Genomic DNA, 5,416 nt, shown 5'->3' on the forward strand with positions numbered 1-5,416 from the left:
CAATGTCTGGAGGAGGAACACTGAAGCCAAGTGGGGTTTTAAAATTGCCCTCATTTTTTTTCAGGGTGGGCTAAGTTAAGGCAAGTTTATATGCAGGTGGCAAAGATTCAGCTGAACAAGAATGTGCTGAATTCTCTGAGAGGTCAAGAGAAGTAGCAATCCCAGAAGACTGGACAGAGGCCAGGAAAAAATAAATAATTTATGAGTGAGTCTGTTTAAATAAACAGTATTCTGTGAGACTGTTTCTTTTTTAAAGAAAACACTTATTCTGCCAGAGAAAGAGGTGCTAATTGGGGAGCAACTGATTATTGGGAGCCAAATCTATGACAGGCACCCTGCTCGGAGGAACATGTGATTAACAAGGTGGGCTTGACTCTGTTTAATTATTTATTTAGGCTTTTGAGAGAAGGAAAAAGAAAAGCTCAGAGAGCTTTAGAGCCAGGAATAGTAATGCAAATGAAACCATACTCAGTGAACCCCCTTGACGCAAGACCTTTATATTTTCCCTTCTGCCTGAGAGACTCAAATCATGCCAATATCCACCTGGCCCATTCACCCCCTGCATGTATGTCTCTTCTCAGATGGCGTTTCGGCAAAAGCCATTCCTAGCCACACTATCTAGAGAGAATCCTTTTCATCCTCTATCCTGTGACCTCTCATTTTTTCTCCAGTAGGGCTTATCACTTCCTTATATTGCATAATTTCTCAAAACATTGTGATATTTTTATTTATTAATTTTTGCTACCTCCTGTTGGAACGCAAATTGCTTAATGGCAAGGACAGTATTTTGTTCACTGTTGTATTCCATATCCTAAAAGAGCACCTGACTTTCACATGAGCCTTAATAAATGCCAACGAAGGAAGAGAGGGAAGAAGTGAGAGAGTGGGTAAATATAGTTGGTTTTTCCAATAATCTAGACATCAATTTTCTTTCCCTTTCACTCACCATCCACACTGAACTCTCAGTTCTACTTCTAAAATACATTTTGATTATTTCTAATTCTCTATGTCTCAATTGCCTACTCTAATATTCATCTATCTGTTGTCTATTGTCTTAATAGTAGTCCCCCAGATTCTATTGTTTCTACCCTATTTCTATTCCCACTTGACCTCTTCAAATGTATTTACCTAATAGAATCTGAATTGTCTTTTAAAAACACAAGTCAAGTATCATTAATTCCCATGGTTAGCTACTTTCCTCTCCTAAAAAATCTAATTTTACTTAGAAAATTTATTATTTTAACAAAATTCTTTAAGAATTTATTGTATACTATGAACCTTAACAACCTCTTGTACATACACAGTTTTCAAACAATTTTACCCTTGCTCTCTCTTCTGATATCCAAACTCAGCTTACAGCCCTTTCTTTTGATGTATTGCTTACCTAGAAATCACCTCTCTCCTACTTCTAGTGGAAGGCTCTATCTTATAATTTATGCCCTAGTTTACTTTTTTAAATATATGTTTTTTTATTGATTTCAGAGAGAACAGACAGGGAGAGATAGAAACATCAATGATGAGAAAAAATCAATGATGGGTTGACTCCTGCATGCCCCACACTGGGGATCGAACCTGCAATCCAGGCATGTGCCCTGACCAGGAATTGAACCATGACCTACAGGTTCATAGGTCGATGCTCAACCACAGAGCCATGCCGGCTGGGCTATGTTCCCAGTTTAAATGTCACTTATTCAGAGATATTTTCCATCACTATTTTTCCTCCATCTCTATTAGAGGGATAGCTCTCTGTTGCCTTTCATTACGACACTTATGTGGAACTGTGGCCATCATAGATTGTATTATCTACATGGGTTTTTGTTTGTCTCCCTCTATAAAATACAAACCTAATTAGGACCAGGGCATAGTGGTTACTCATCACTGTTTTCATAGCACTGGAGTTATGTCGCACATATAATTGTCAAGAACTGTGAAGAGTGGGAGGTATTACCGTGCATGAAAGTTTTCCTTGTAGAAGCTGGTGGAAGTCATGGGACTTTTGGGGCAGAGACAAAGGACTTTATTACAGTGGACATCGGGAAGCATGTGCTTTGAGTTTGCCTTGGTTCCTCTTGCCCCCAGTCCCATGGAGGTGATCTGGAGCAGCTTAGGTGAATTGTGTACAAACCGTGGGTTTATGTCACAGCTGAGGAACTTTAATCTTAGAGATCCACCTAAAATTGTCAAAGCAAACCTACACAAAGGAAGACATTTGCTTTATTATCCAGGACATCAAACAAATCTATTCCCTTCTGAGTGAGACACTGTATATTAATGTCATTTGCTTTATAAGCATCCTTAAAAAGATAGTCTAGAATGAAAGCTAGCAAAGTCTCTGTTCAGAAGACATGCAGAAACATGAGACCCAACAATAGTAAGAGCTCAGTAATATTGCCATTTGACTAAAAGTTAGTCTAACTGTGTAACTGTTTGGTGTAAGGATGGTAGTGAAAGTTGAGATGAGCATGGGGAAGTTCACCCAAATTGGAAGAATTTGAGGATGGTATCACTGGAAAAAGCACCTATATATGTGAAGTTCCTAAGGTGATATTCCATAGGACAACTGGAAGGTGCCAGTGAACAGTTTAGGCAAGTATGCCTAGTGGAAATTGTTCTGTTTGCAGTCCATTTCTCAGACTCCTTTTTTACCTTGATATTGACACTACATATTACTTTTTAATGCACGTCTGTGTCCATGTTACTCTCTACCTATCTGCGCATTTTATTATAGCAGGGGTAATAGCCTAACGACATAGAATTTGCAATGTCTCATTTTTCATATTTCAATCTTTGTTGATGATTTTATATTGCTGCATTTATTTTGCTCTCTATTTCAAGTGCACATTGCCTGTTCAGAAACTCGATGCTAGTGATATTTGGCATTCCTTCTACATGGAGTCTGCTTGTACCTGGCCAGTTGCCAAGAAAGCTGTCTTTCTTTGAAACCCTGGAAGAATAAGCTTTGTGTACCACAGGCCTATGTAAGAACAAGAATGCTGTTCAATCCAAGCACAACCTCTTAGCGTCTATACTACATTTTACATCACCCAACCAGAAGCTCTGCTTGTCCAATGAAGAACGGATTTTTGTATTTAAGCTATCACACATGGTTACCTATGCTTCTGTTTCAGTCACCAAGGATCATTCCTTGTGACAGAAGCTCAGTCAGGCACAAAGATTCAATTCTTAGTAAGATATTGTTACTTTCCAAGTAGATTTCACCAATTTTAAAAATTAATTATCATAGGCTTAAATGTTTTTAGATTAGAATTATGGGCTTATAGATATACATAGCAAGCACAAATGTAATGGTAGCAATGAGATGAGTGGGGACAGGCATGGCAATGGGAATGTCCCCAACCTGGGACATTTTATTTGAATACTAGAGATCCAGTGCACAGATGTATGCACTGGTGGGGTCCCTCTGTCTGGCCTGCAGGGATTGGACCAAAACTGGCAGTCCGACATCCCCCGAGGGGTCCCAGATTGTGAGAGGGTGCAGGTGAGTACAAGGGACCCGTGCACCGGGCCTCTAGTATGCATACAAGATCTTTGATTAATCTCTTCCCACCCCCCTTCCCTCTGAGATTCATCAGTCTATTCCATGTTTTCATGCCTGTGTGTTGAGCGTCTGCCTCCTGATGGTCAATGCGCACCATAGCTACTAGTCAAAGAGTTGAGTGGTCGGACACTTGGCATACTAGCCTTTTATATACATAGATTGGATAATGGAAAAAACTCACCAGAGGGGTGGGGTCAGTAGGAAGAAAAGAAACATTACAGATGAAGGACACATGCTAATTAAGGAGACATTTGTGAACATGGGGTTATGGTATGCCAGTAATGAGCTCTCTGACCTCACTATCTCAATGTTCTTATTTGTAGTATGAAGTTATTGAGATAGGTGATCTCTAGCTCTTTTACCTACCAAGTTCGAGGATGAAGAACATTTTCAGCAATCAGATTGTTGACATTCCATAAAATGTCAACATCACTCTGAAGGGTCACACAGTTATGGTGAAGGGCCCCAAAGGTAGCCTGCTGAGGGACTTCAGTCACATACATCAATGTAGAACTCAGTCTCCTTGGAAAGAAAAAGAAAAGGCTAGATTTGACAAATGGTTAGGAAATAGAAAGGAACTGGCTACTGTTCACAATATTTGCAGTCATGTATAGAACATGATCAAGGGTGTCCCACTGGGCTTCCATTACAAGATGAAGTCTGTGTATGCTCACTTCCCCATCAACAACATTATTCAGGAGGATGGTTCTCTTGTTGAAATCAGAAATTTCTTTGGTGAAAAATACATCTGCAGGGTTAGGATGAGATCTGGTGTTGCTTATTCAGTATCTGAAGACTGGAAAGATGAGTTAATTCTTGAAGGAAATGACATTGAACTTGTATCAAATTCAACTGCTGTGATTCAGCAAGCCACAATAGTTAGAAACAAGGATACAGAAAATTAGGGGAGAATATCTATGTTGAAAAAAATAACAATTCAGCAGTCTGATGAATAAGATCTAAGTTGTCCAGCTATAGAAATAGCAAGATGCTGGATAATTCCTCAGACTTATTTGTGACATTTTAAAGATGCAATAAATGTTGTATATTGAAAAAAAAGAGATAGATGATCTCTAAAATCCAATTGCAGCTGTATCACTAATGTCAAGTCTAGATATTGTTTTATGTTCTGGAATGGTCATGTTTTTATTTATTTACTAGAGGCATGGTGTACGAATTCTTTCATGGGTGGGGTCCCTCGGTCTGGCCTGAGATCGAGGCCTAGAGGGGGGCTGGCTGGCTGAGGAGAGGGACCGTGAGAGGTCGGCCTGCTGGAGGGTGGGAGGGACCGTGGGATGTTGGTGAGAGGGGCCCCTGGAGGTTGGCTGTGGGAGTGTACTGACCATCAGGGGGCAGCTCCTGCATTGAGCATCTGCCCCCTGGTGGTCAGTGCGCATATAAATATTTCTCTCTTTTCCCTGTCCAGCCCGGCTAGAGAGCAGTCCGGTTCCTGAGTAAGGGCAACGGGGGATTAAGAAAATGGAAGAGACAGACACAAATACAGTAGGGAAAGCTGGGACTGGGTGGGACCACTGTCCTCTAATGGAGAGACAGGGACCCAGAACCAATGCAGCATGTTTATTTTATACAGCAGAAACCAGGAAGTTTTACTAAAGGTCCAGACAAAGGAGATTATGTGCATTCTTGGGTGAACCCGAGTTGTATTCATTCCTTGGCTTGATTTAGATAACGAACCCCATCCCCTAGCGCCTGGACTGAAGGTCAAGCTGACAACACTCCTGCCTCAGGCAAGGCGCGTTTCCAGGACAAGGCTCTGCCAACGCCACTGGATTCAGCTGACAATAATTAAAGAAATGCTCATGTGCCTTCCTAGGCACTCTCTACATGCGTGTCATA

At 40.8% G+C, this 5,416-nt stretch overlaps 1 pseudogene; it reads left to right on the forward strand.

The window, feature by feature from the left end:
* Positions 1-3,936: 3,936 nt before the first annotated feature.
* Positions 3,937-4,464, forward strand: LOC132226718 (large ribosomal subunit protein uL6-like; annotated as a pseudogene).
* Positions 4,465-5,416: the final 952 nt, after the last annotated feature.

This window comes from Myotis daubentonii, chromosome 2 (assembly GCF_963259705.1).
Source record: "Myotis daubentonii chromosome 2, mMyoDau2.1, whole genome shotgun sequence".
Taxonomy (NCBI): Eukaryota; Metazoa; Chordata; class Mammalia; order Chiroptera; family Vespertilionidae; genus Myotis; species Myotis daubentonii.